The sequence below is a fragment of the Crocodylus siamensis genome, chromosome 1 (assembly GCF_052110815.1).
Source record: "Crocodylus siamensis isolate JL-2025a chromosome 1, ASM5211081v1, whole genome shotgun sequence".
Taxonomy (NCBI): Eukaryota; Metazoa; Chordata; order Crocodylia; family Crocodylidae; genus Crocodylus; species Crocodylus siamensis.
Window position 1 is genome coordinate 80046629 of NC_143395.1, and position 14010 is coordinate 80060638.

Below are 14010 nucleotides of genomic sequence, written 5' to 3' on the forward strand. Positions count from 1 at the left end.
GTTAGGTACTTTTGAAGCTATTCAGGGTCCTCTCAGGCTTTGATTGATGAACTGATTTGGTGTCATCTGAAAATTTTGCCACTTCATTTTTCATTCCTTTTCACAGGCCACTAATATATTAAATAATACCTTTATAATCACCCTGCTATTAGCCATTTTTCATGTTGAAAAATTAGTAAATCCAATAAATAATAATAATTATAATACAAATTTACCTTTCATCCTATGACTATATTTAGTTTCACTAATAGTGTCTTTTGCTGGGCTTTGCCAATGGCTTTTTGAAAGTTCAAACAAATTGCATCTAACCTATTTTCTTTATTTACAAGGGGGTGCCAGCAAATTTTCACTAAAAACTTTTGTTGTGGTCACACTTTTGCTTTGTAGATGAGATTCTTTCTTGAATAATGTTACACTGAATTTCTTCACCATCTGTGAGTCCCTGAAGGCTTAAAGCTTCAGGCTGTATCATACAATCAAATACATCCTGCCATTGGTCAACCTGAGCTCATTTCATTTGCTCTCTCAACTTCTTTTCTTTTACTGTGCTGTAGGTTTTCCTTTTAATGTTTGAATCTTTCTTGATTTTTCTGTTGTTCTCCAGCTAAAGTTTAAGTCAAATTTGTGTCAAGTTCACATGAGAAACCTTGAAATCTTCAGGAAAGTAGAGCATATTTGTTCTGTCTGAAAATTTGGCCAGATCTGTAGCAGCTTTGCAGCTGTTTTCAAGTTTATCATATAGCTGATTGAGAGATTTAAAGGAATTTGTTTAAAGTAGATCCTGGCTGAGTGCTGGGAGCCCCATGTTGTTAGGCTATAAGTCTCAGTGTTCTTGGCCTAGTGGTGTTGGCAGAAGGGTCCAGAAAAAATGAACTTCTTATGTCTGATGAGGTAGTGACCTAGTTTTTGCTGTTGAGCATACCCAGTTGAAGCCATGTCATGTTAGAGTTTTGGTGCCAAAGGCCAGTTGGTAACAAGTTACTTATCCTGAGAGGATCAGTGAGGTGATTGGTGTATTGTGTGATCGATAGCCCCTCTCGGGGGTGATTGATTGGTTCATAGTTTGATTGGCAGCAGTGGTGCAATTGAATGCTATAAAAAGGGTTTGCACTTGAAGCTGGGTGTGACCATGTGCATGGAATATGAGCCTGCATATACCCAAGGGTGTGTGGGTGTGGTCTGGCTGAGGGTTGCCCAAAGTTTGAATGAGGAACGTCTGAGTGCTGGGAGCCCCATGTTGTTAGGCTATAAGTGAATGAGGAATGTCTGCATTGTGGGGATTGCCCATACCAATCCTGTGTGTTGGCTGGAGGAGCTGCTGGAGCTCTGCGGAAGGGGTCTGAAAGTATGGGCATAGACTGAAGGCAGAGTGAGTGAGGGCTCAGAGTAGCCAATATCTCACCTGTGTGTTGGTGCCTGTGCTTGACTGGTGAGTTGATGAACAGTGAGGGTCTGGGGCACTGATACCTGTGGAGATTGTGAGTCTGTGTGAGAGAAGCAGCTGCAGCAAGTGCTGACAGCGTAAGAGAGTGGGATACTGCTCTCTAGACCCTCTGTTGGTTAAGCATTGGCTTTGGATTGCTTTTGTTGTTATCCTTGATATTGATTGTTTACTTTGCTTTTGACAAATATATTGATTATTACCCCTCAATCTTGAGTTGTTGTCTTTGATTCACTAATTAACTATCTAGCATCAGATTAGAGCCAGGATGCAGGCTAATGAACTGATGAGAGCAAGACCCCACCCCTTTCACTGAGCCAGTCCTTAATTGGGCTTAATGACCCCAAATAATTAATTAAAGATTCACAGCTCAATGATGTACAATGTGGCAGGACACAGCCCTCCTGGCCTGATGGCATATAGACCAGGAGCCACAGGGAGGTGTGTGCCATCAGGTTGGGCTGGCTTAATGCTGCCATGTGCGGTCCCCTGGAGTGCTGGGAGCCCCATGTGGATGCACAGAGCTGGCTTGGCTTGGCCCGATGGTGTGTGACTGGCCTGCAGTGCCGTTAACCACAAGTGTTGGCATGGAGCCAGCCTGGTCTGGGTTGAAGGCTTGCACCAGTGGGCTGGGCCAGCTCCATGTCACATGTGCAGCCTCCTGGACTCAGCCAGAGTCATGCACCACCAGGAGCCTCTGCCTGCCTTGGGCCATGAGTGCCCCAAGGGCCTGCTTCCTGCTGCTACTCGTATTTCATATTGTCTTGGGTGCAGTTGAGCAAGTGTTGAATGTGGGTCAGCTGCTATTTTACCTCTGCTCACAGTTAACCTGTCTTAAGAACTGATTCATCTGCACTGATTTCTGGCAATGTGCCAGTTTCCAAATGGAACTTATACTTGAAAAAATACACTTGAACATGCCCAGAATGTACATCAGCATGCCTACACATACTAATATGTAGCATCACTACTTTCCAACTTGTCTAGGGAAACTGAATGTTTGTGTAAAATGTAGACTGTGAGAAGCACTTACACTATGCTCAATACAGGATGCAGGACCAGAAACCTGCGAGTCAAGCTCATGGACTGAAGCCCCAGAAATCTTGAATGCATTCAGTGACCCATAAAGAAGCAGAGAGTATTCCTCTGTTTTCTTGTTGTAAAGTCAGTCTCTAATAATTCTGGCCACTCCAGTAATGGTTTGGTGCTTGTGATAGCAGCTGGCTCAAACAGCCAGTTACAGAGTCTGAGAGTCCCATAGATACATACATAGGGCAGCTAGCATTTTTTTTGTAAAACTCCCACATTATTTGTTTTATTAGTTACCGTTTTTCACTTGTTGCTTTTCCTGGCTACATGAATAATAATATCCAATTGTCTTGTTAGCCTTAGTAACAATGTAGTGTTCCTTTCTTAGACTCACTTAGCAATAAAAGCCCCCCCCAAACAAAACCAAAACAAAACCAACCATCTGAGACAGTGTGGGCACATCCAGATGAGTGCAGACGTGTGGTATGTAGCGCTGTAGACATTCCCCACACTGCAACTTTGCAATGTGGGGGTTTTTTATGTCCCTGGGAGATCCTGCAGTCAAAAAACCTATGTCAAAAAAAGGCAGGGCAGTACACCTGGTGGCAGCATGCACCACCAAACCCAGAGCCTGGCCAGCTGGAGCCACGCTCCAGCTGCTGGCCAGGTTTTCTGCTGCAGGAGCACTGTGGCTGAAGCTCCCTGAGGCCCCCCAGGACCCCAGGTAAAGCTGCTGGGGCCAGCACAGTGGCTGGCCCCAGCTTCCCCTACTCTAGTTGGGATAATCTGCTGCACACCAGAGCAGGGGCCCCTGGGGCCTGGGCCCAGGGTCCCCTGCCAATCAGAGGCCCCTTGCAGTGCCAGGGGCAGCGTGGTCCAGGCAGGCATCCTGGCTATGGGCATCTGGGGTGGGAAGCACATACCTCCTCCCCTTTGGCTGAAATTGTCCCTTGATTTCAAGTGGAACAGGATTTTGGTCTTTGTATTGGACTGTTTAGTTTATAAGATACATCTCTAGCCTGCCCTTGTTTTGTGTCCTAGCAATGAATTAGAAAAATTGCCTGAGCTCGGGAAAATTCCTTTCCCAGCTGGGTAATCATTAAGAGCAGTTTGGGAGATAGGCAGCAATTTCAGAGGTGAATTAAGCTACCCAAGGCATATCAGGTGAAGCTGCTGGCATCCTTCATTTTTACAGTGTTCTATGTTCCCTGACCATCTGTTTGGTTACATCTGTAGAGCACTCTTTGCATGCTTACCATGCAATAAGAGCCAGTTATGTGTGTGGGTGTAAGTTAGGAAGCAAAATCTTGCCTGAAATTAGTAGCACTCCACTTTCTTATTCCATCTGAAGACTTTTATGGGGAAAAAAAAATCACAAAATAGTAAACTGTATTTCTTGTTTTTGGTACTTACAATCCATGGGCATTTTTACACTTGCTGTGGGACGTGGCTCTGGATGCTTTAATTAGCATGCTGCACTAATTAAAAGCACCTATGCATCACATGTATCAGCATCCCCACATGTCTCTGTGCTGAAAAAATAGTGGTAGGATGTTTTGAACTAAAGCTCATCAAATGTGTTTTATTTCAGAGTGCTCTGCCACCTATTTTTCAGTGCAGAGATGCGTGGGATGCTGATGCACCTGACGTGGAAGGCTCTTGCGCGTGTCAATTTCTGTTCTCCACCAGACTCAATTAATGAAGCATGTCAGAGCAGGCTCCCCGCACAGATATAGGAACCCCATAATACCTACTCTCTCCATTTTTCATTTTCCAAAGTGATTTCAGATACATTTGGTGCAGTAAGTGACTGCTTGTACTCAGAAGTATTTTGTAATGTCCTGATGCAAATAGTGTGTCGTTCAAACCAAGTTTGTGTTTGCCTGAGACTTAGGTTTAGTTCTCAGCTCTGAACCAAAAACTCTCTGGATTTGCCTAGTTCATTCAAAAATCACTTCCACAGACAGAAGGGATAAAACCTTATACATGAAATTTCAATTTAGGTGCATGGGGGAGTGTTTAAATCAGTCTTGGTTCTGAACCTGGGATATGGTTTTGGTTCTAATATTAGAATATTTCTGCTTGGCCATGTCTACATGTGTGCTTACCTGAGGACTAGACTAGCAGCGGAGTAAAGTGTCACTGTCACTTTACTCCGCAGCTGTATCTTATAAACTAAGATAACATGTACGATGCTATTAGGCCACAGTAAACCATTTAATGTCATGGTAAGATAATATTGATGAGGAGAGTACTATCTTACAGCAGGGTAATTAACTGCAATTAAATACACATGTAGATGCTGACCATGGGTGTGTATTGCACTTGGTTAGCCCAGGCAGCCAGGGGCCAGATTCTTGCCTGCTGCCTAGCCACATGGCTTTGCACTTTCAGCACCCTCATGCCCCAGCCAGCCCCTCCACTGGCTGATGCTGCCACTGGAAGCCTGGAGCTGATCAGTTCTGACCTGACTCAGATTGCTACTGTGCCAGGCGTACATGTAGATGCTGCACCTGAGAGTAGTTTGCTCTGACTAAAACTGCTCCAGGATTTATTGCTTCAAAGTAATTGCACATGTAGATGCACCTTTTTATGTCTGTTCTTGAAGGGTTACAGCTCCAGATGGTGGCAAGTAATGAGAGAGAATTTTTTCTTATCTCTGTCTCAGACCTCCTCTGTCATCTTCTTTCTTTTAAAATTTCATGTCTCTCCATACCACATCTGCTACCATGAGTCATCCCAATTTCCAACTTTCCTCAGGTTTATAAACTACATATCTAGATGTATATATTTCTTTTCTAAATATCAAAATAAATTCATAATAATGCAAAACAAGCTCTTGAAAGTGCCATGTGCCTTCTCACACATGATGTCTCTATTTATATTGAAATCTCCTCTGAACAGAGATTTTGTACAGTGCCAGTAAAGGATGGGAAAAGGTGAAAAGGTGAAAGTGAAAAAAATGAAATCTAATAAAATTTGACAAGTATATTTGGGGTTGAAACTCTTAACATGCCAGTAATAAAATCCATTACACTGTAGTCTTCCATATTATAAGAGTGTAAAGGAAGGATGGCTGAGTTGGGGCCTAATTATTTGCCACCCCCTCCCCACTTTTAATTTTGAAGGGAATTCTCCACGAGTCTGCCATGTCCTTAATTCTCATTCAGTGCAGATTGATTCCCCCTCTTTTTGCTCACTAATCAGATAGCTAGTAGATGATCAGCTTGGTAGTTCTGTATGTGGGGATGTGGTAGTGGTGGTAGGGAGCATTGAACCTCTAAGCTGGGCTGAATGTACACACATGCCTGGAACTTAAGGGACCATGTGGGCTATAGGCCCTTGAAGTTTACAGCCAGGCAGGGCATGTGGCATTTCCAGAATTATGGGGCATTAGCTGAAAGCCCCTGGACATTTAAAGATTCTGGAGGTGACCTGAACAGTGGAAGCCAGGTGACATGGGAGCAGAGGCCCCAAGCCTCTGAAGTGAGAGTGAGAACCATGAACTGAGAATTGCACCCTTGCATGTCTGCCACTTCTTCCATCCAGCTTTCCACCCATCCCATTGCAGCCAGACCATAACCCACCCATTGACACTGAGACCCCATGGGAACTGCTGCAGATAATGGATGAACCTGGCTTGTCTACTGCCACCAGCTAAGCCTGAGAGTGGCAAGTGGAATTGTGGGGAAATAAAGAATCTCATTGCCATTTGGGGTAAGGAGCACATCCAGCACCAGCTCCAGATAGGGCATCAAATCAGTGATGTCTTCAAGCCCAGCAGATGCTCATGTAGGGCTACAACAGAAACTGGGAGCAGTGCCTCACCAAGACCACAGCGATGAGGAGGTATTGTTACAGCATGTTTGATGCTAGAAAGAAGTCTGTGGTCTGCGGGCAGAGCATGCTGTTCTGCATGGACCTGTCCCACTTCTTTACCAAGAACAGGGCAGATGACACCCAAAGAACCAGAGGAGTCACCCACAGGGACCACACCAGAGGAGGAGGCGGCAGCACAGGGAGGCCTTGGGACACTATTCCCAAACAGGAGCCATGGCTATTCCAGAGTGAATCCTATCCCAGATCTCTGCTCCCCTCCCAGAGGTGGTGGAGTACCACCATAGCAACTGCTGTGCTGGCATGAGCCACAGGACCTGTGACTACTACTCCTGACACTTCTCCTGATGAGACAGGCCACACATGAGGGCACTGTGTAACCTGTGATGTCCCAGCTCCACATGGCCATGACAGGGACTCAGAGCCCCTGGGGGGAGTGGGAGAGGGTGAAAGGGGAGATGAAGGAAGGAGCAGAGGGGGGATCTGAGGCTGCCACAGGCCATCCCTCATGGTAATATACCAAGGGATGGCCATTATGGCCGAAAAGCCCACAAAGGGATTGGGGCTGGGGGGGGACGAGGAGGCAGGAATGCTGGGGTGTAGAGAGAGGATGAATCATCCACTTTCCCCCCATCCCCACCCTCCCCAGACGAAGCCTGGAGCCCAGCCAAGCACTGGTTTCTGCCCTGTCTACCCCGCACTCTTGGATGTTTGGATGCATGTTCCATTCAGTGGGATTATAAAGCTGCATAATTGACACATCCTTGTCATTTCTGTCAGGGCCATGCTGTGCTCAATGGTGGATTTGAGCCTAAGCACAGATACTTCAAGCACTTGAGTGTAAACAGCTCCTCCTCCCCCCCGAAGCACTCAAGAAAAAGCCTCAATAGCATTTATTGAGCTCAGTAGGCAAAAGGGTTAAGTGGCAGTTTTGGGAGACAGGATCCCCATACCAGGGACAGGAGATACAATAAAGAGATGTCCAACAACTGCTGAAGGAATGAGGAAAATGTATCCCTTTGCCAAAGAAACCCGCCTCCCTCCCTCCAAGTCCAGGAAAAGGACACATGTGATGGAAGGGCTCCTGCATGGGAACCGTTAGCTCAGATACTCAGCTCTTGCTGCTAGGCTGACTTCTGGGTTCCCTGGAGAGGCTGGCATGTAGCTAACAGCAAACCCTCTCCTGCTTCCTGATCTGATCCATGGGGGAAGTCCAATAGGTGCTTACTGATTCTGTTTCTCATGGCACAGGCACTCACTGTATGGATCCCCTCAGGGCACCGCAAAAGCCCCCTCCCATGATTGCAGGCCTGTTCTGACCTTGACCAGCCCCCCCCCCAAAAAAAACCCAAAACAAAACAAAAACAAAAACCCTGTAAGATACCAACCTCTCCCCCTTGTCTGCAGGCTCCATATCTGTGTGCAGAAGGCCTGCACACAGTAGCCAGCGTGATGAGTCCAGGACAGGTGGCTGAACATCTGCTGATCAAATGAAAGACGTGCATGTGAGGCACAAGGGAAATGAAGAAGAGATATTACAAGCTGTGATCACAGCCTCTGAGCTCAGGACATGCACCATGGATTCCTGCCACCAGGGAGCCTACAGCGCACTCTGGGAAGTGTGTAAGAGCCTTTCTGCCTGCTGGGCTTGGGTTGTGCAAGCAGACTCTGAGCTCCCCCTCTCTCCCCACCAACCTGTCCTGTCCCACAAGGGCTAATGCATGTTCTGCTTGCCCCCATCTTAACTTGGGGCACATGGGATGTCTTACATGTGCTCTAGGGGTGGGAGAGTGCTTTAATTAGAGCAGCTCTGAAAGCCACTTTACTTAAAGCACCCACAGCTTCAAATAAGCTTTAGTTAAAGTGCCCTGGCTGCCATTTTGAAGTGTGGGGTGCTGAATAAATGAGACATGGAGGTTGCTGGAGTGCATTGATTAGCACACTAGGCAGGCTTGATTAATTGAGTCTGTTTGACATGCTCTAGCCATGGAGCAGCATCCTCACACAACTATAGGCACTTTTAGAGTAAAGCTTGAAAGTTAGAGAGATTCTGCCTGACTTCTTGCACACCTGTGCTTAGCTATAATTTCTTTTGTAGGATACAAAAAGAAAAGATGAGAGTTAATTAATTGCTATTTTTACCATGACCAAAGTTCACCGTTTGTTACAGAGAGATTTGTAAACAAAATCATTTAATTAAGAAAATGACCACAGGATGTTCAAAATTTGTTTTTATATTGAATGTCAGTTATATAAGTAAAAACTATAATAGAGAAAGGACTTGAGACCTCTTGTTCAAAATTAGCAAAACAGCCAGGGAAAAATGGCAACCCTTGTTATACTATTGTATATATATATTTTATTTTGAAATACCAAATTATAAGGAGCTTGGCATTTCATCTACACTTTCAAATTCTGATAAAATTAAAGGGCCAGACTGTGGCTGCCATTCCAGTGAGGCAAAAAGAGATTAAGGGTGGCTCAAAGGCCAGCAGGAGACTCAGCTGGTGAAGGTGAATTCACAGTTGGCATAAAACTAGAGTAGCTGACTCTGTTTATCCTTGATACCCGACATGCAGTGGATATGTTCTTGGTGATGGCTCTATCCACGAGGCCAGGGGTTGGTAACCTCTGGTCCTTAGGCCAGATTCAGCCCACAGAACTATTGGATCCAGCATGGGTGGCTTAGGTGCTGTTCAGCTGCAGGGGGCTTCATCTGTGTGGGGTGGCTGGGAACTTCTCCTGTATTGTGCCATGGCTAGCCAGCTGGCAGATGTGGCAGCTGGGTCCTACCATTAGCCCACTTTGGGCCTGAACTGGGGCATTTCGCCTGCTGCTGGAAAAGCATTGTTGACCCATGCACTAGGCTATTTTTAAAAACGCAGCATGGGAAGGGTAACAGCATCATTGTCATTGACATTTTCAAATAGAAAAGTCATATGTGACCACCCTCAGGAGATAAGTTTGGGCTGTGGATCCAGAATCAATGACAGTGCCCCACTGCTTTCTTGAATAAGTCACTTGAGTGCCAAAGAGGGTTGGCCTTTAAGAAACACCCCTGTCTTCAGCATGTCCTACTGGCTAGCTCTAGATGGCTTTCTGCTCACCATGCAAATGGTACATAGTTCATTTTGTATCCCATTCTGAGGCACATACAATAGAATGCTGGGGATATAGTTTGGGATTCTGCTTCAAGGAACAGGCACCTAAAAGTTAGGCGTTGTGATTCTCAGTGTAGCAAAATCTTTGGATTTAGCACTGAATATCTATCCTTTGACATTGCACCAAATAAAGCCACTACTTGGCGTATAAAACAGAAAATTATGTGTGCATCCATATGTGTGTGTGTGGGGCGGGGGGGTATTTCAATTCCACTTACAATCTTTCATCTGGAAGAGGTTGCTCATTAGTGTAACATTCACTTTAATCTCTTCTTTTTTTGCTGCTGCGACACACCACTACTTTCAGTACTGATTAACAGACAGAAATGTGGCCTCCTTCTTTTGCTTGAGCATCACACGCTGGAGGGGGATGCACCTTCGTCTTTCGTAGACAGGGAATGAGGATCTCTATGTATTATGTTAATGTTCTATCACTCACAATGTTTTCATTATGAACCTCATTGTTTAGAGTTAATTTCCTGGCTGTTTCAAATTATATCAGGATGAGATGTAGCACAAAGCTGTGCAAGCCTGACTTGATTTTGTTTTTCAGAAAGGTTGCAAAATTGTTCTCAGCCTTTTCTGAGAATTCACAGTTCCTCTTCTGGTCATTTCTATCTGCACAGAATTTTAAGGAAAAAATAAAAGAATTTGTAGGCTATTTATGCTTGTATTTCCATACTGTGAGTGCTCTATATGTGGAGGTCAGTGAGATAAATGGGAATTTGTGGGAATACACTGTCAATCAGAGCCTTAGTGTTACTGGACCCTTTATGTTTAAAGGGAAAATGTGTGGGACTTTTAATGCAAATCTTATTAATCCCTGATGCACTCAAGATAAATAAGTTACAAATGCAGTCAAACAGTAGATATATTCATCCACTTAAAATAACTTTAAAATACTTTAGAATCATAAGTATTATAATGCAGTTTTAAACCTGTACATAAGAAATGTTTGCCTGTGTCATTCAGAAGTGATATAAATTTTCCTGTTGTTTCAGTCTTGTGAGAGCTTCATTTAGACTATGGATTGGATAGGTGTTCAGTTTCCGTGCTGAGAAATTCTTAGTGCTGGAATAACAGGCTCGGACTGAAGTGTACAGGTGCTCCAGACCCCTGTTTAGAGAGCAGTGCAGATGCCTCAAAGATGAGCTGTCCAGCTGTGGAGGGCTAGAGGACTGGGCCTTGGTCCCCTTCACCCTTGAGGGAACCCAATGATTGACAGCCTGATGTCTTCTCTGCTGGGGAAGGGGACTGTGAAAAAAATCCTCTTTCTCTCTGTCCCCTGGTCTAAGATAGCCTCAGCCCAGCTCCCCCGCACTTGTTAACTCTACCTGCATGATTTAAGTCTACCAGATCACCTGCGCAACTGGGCCTGGACATCTACATGACCCTGGCTGGAGAAATTCCTGAGGGAGGGGGGAGCTCACTCTTCTTTTGTCCTGTAAGAGGCATTTTGGGAGGACAGTCAGTCATATTGGAACTCATGCACACAGAAAGATGTGCCTCCAGAGCTCTCCTACCCTCTGGATGTATAACCCACAGATTTTGAAGTTTTGCAATGAACTCTCTGCAGGCTGGTAGAGTTCCAGCTTGCAAGAATGGGAGGATGGCAGTGAGGTAGGGGGCACCATGTGGATGTATGTGCACATGGCTGCCAGGCAGCTTGGAGAGCAGTTCCAGCAGGTAAGTGGGTGGGTGGGATTGAAGTGTGAGTAACCAACCTGAAATTTAGCTATTCTATTAGGGATATGTATTTTGGTTGTATATTCAACAGGTCCTTGAACTCCTTCTGTTTTTTTCCAGGTGTTTTTCTCTAAAATCTGTGATCTCTATAACTACCCCATTCTCCCTTTCTTTGATTAATAAACACAAAAACTACCTGCATTCAGCCTGCTGGCTGTGAATTCCAGAGGAGAGAGGGGTCAGATAACCTTTATAGCTCCCTTTGCTTGGCTAGCTAAGGTGAGCATGGCTTTTTACTGTCCTCCAGTAGAGGAGACTACTTTTGAATGTTCCAGGCTAACAGAAGCACCCCAAGATACCACAGTGAGGTTAAGCACCCCTAAGGTTTGCAGGATCTGTGCACCCCAGGCTGCACAGAACCTTAACTGAGACTAGAGCCCTGGTCATGGTAGTGATTATCCCAGGCTTGTGGGTGTGATCCAGGAATGGGGTCAGCTGGACATAGGAACCCAGAAGCGTGGTCGGGCACAGTGAGGCAAGTGGCTCTGCATAGTAGCACACCCCACTATCTGTCCTACTACAGGGATAGTATGTCAATGAGCATCTGGTAAAGGCAGCATGGCTAGACCTATCTTGGGGATACTACAAAGGGTTGAGCTGCAGGAGAATGCTCCCCCAACCTTGTTCAGAGCTCCAGGGTGACCCTGGTCAATGCAAGAGGTGGGGGACATTTCTCCATGGCTAGAACCATTATGGAGAGCTGTAGGAGGGTTCCAAGCACAGGATCTCTGCCTTCTACCTTGGCCCCTTGTGTTGACTTGGGTGTTATCTGTCTGTGTGAAAGGCAGGATGTAGAGGCAGAAGCAGCACAGCTTGACCTGTCCCAGTCCCTAGGATGGATCAAGTTGCAGTGAAATGTGCTCTCCCTGCCCTGCTGTGCAGAACTCTGTGGTGACTCAGCACTGTGAATGGGGCAGGAGGCAGATGGGCCTGTGGCTACAGCTGTCCCAGAACCCTGAGATTGTTTTAACCTCAGGACAATGCCACCTCCCTCCTGGCCTGGTCTGTAAATCAGCTTGTTGGTGGGTTGAGAGGCATGCCTCCAGGGATACCTGGGACAGATTGAGCCACAAGGGAATGCCCCCACATTCCTTACACAGATATGGGGTAAATTGGGTCTGATCAGTGGAAGTGGGTATTGGTGCTCCTGCCTGAACAGTCTGGGGACTCTCCTGGAGTGTTCAAGCAGTGGCAGCAGGATCCTCATAGGAGTGGGTTTTCAGGAAGGCAGTGGTCTCCCTCTCTTTCTGTCTCTTGGAGTAGTGGAAGGGGGAAAGGAGGACTTTGGGATACTAGGAGTATCCCAGTATTGAGAGAAGCTTGCAACCATTTAAGCTGGGGTGAGATAACATGGGTGGATCTAGGATTTTGAAAAGTGGGGTACAGATTGTGTGGCACATCATCACATATAACACAACATAATTTTCTCCAGTTAAAGAGGAACTAGAAGTTTTATTAATATGTTGGGAAGCTAACACTATATTATTCAGTTAAAGAACAAAGCAAAACCAAATGTAACTATTGGAATGTACATTCATTTGCTAGCGTATATATAACGTTTAAAAAAGCTCAACAACAAACTGGGCAAAAATAGTCAAAAGATATTGTATCATTAGTCCTGTAGTTATAGTTAAATGTACCTCTTATTCAGATTTATAAAATGGAATCTAGCCTTCTTGAGTATCTTGACAGTGCCTCCAATACTTTACTGTTAGTTATTTTTACACCTGAGTTAAGGTTTTTAGCTAGAGCTAAAAAACCCCCTGCAGGGCTGTAAAATAGAAGAGATAGCACCAGGAATAGCTAACAGAGTACCGAATCATGGAAGAAAGGATAGTTTGAACAGAGAAACATCAAGATGATTAAAAGGATTAAAACTTTATTCCCAAGTCAGTCCACACACAACATTAATGCACTTTAACACCTGCACGTGTAGATGTTAGCTTATTCCTACTTACTGCACAGTTAATATAAGCTGGCATAAATGCACATGTCGACATGCCCTTTATTATTAAATTATTTCCTCCCATTTTTAAATATTGTTTATTTGCACAGGTTACATATTGTTAAAAATTATCTTGGTCTGTAGTTTATTAGATTCCTAGTGTAATTTATTGTTACCTTGGTTGTAGATTTTATAATCCATCATTGCCCTACTTTCTAAAGGACTAATTCTACTTCCAATTCACCAACAGCTGATATCTTCAACCTGACACAAGCAGCGACACTTTGTCTGTAATTGTAAATCCATTTGCTCCCTAGCATGTTAACTCTACTGAACAGTTTAATGTTGTCTGGCTTGACAAAGATCTGGTGCTGCAGGACTCCTAGACTAAGGTCCTGAGCCAAATTCTCTTGTTAGTTATGATCAGGGATCTGGGTTTTCCATTTCCCATGGAAAAAATCATGTATTTTACCTTTTGCTGGAGGCAAACTTGGATTTCTCATTTTACTGGAGAAACCCACAGATTTTGAAGTTTTGCAATGAACTCTCTGCAGACTGGTAGAGTTCCAGCTTGCAAGAGTGGGAGGACAGCGGTGAGGTAGGGGGCACCACACGGATGTATATGCACATGGCCACCAGGCAGCCTGGAGAGCAGTTCTAGCAGGTAAGTGCGTGGGTGGGATTGAAGCTCCCATAGGGAGGAAGGGAGGGAGGGAGCTGGGCTGAGGCTGGGGCTGCTGCCCAGCTGCGCAGTGCCTGGGGCTTGGGGCCTAAGGTTGCAATGTGCGGCTGCTGGGCCCCAGCAGGGAGCGGGACAGGGCCATGGGTGGATTGTCCAGGGGCAGGAAGGT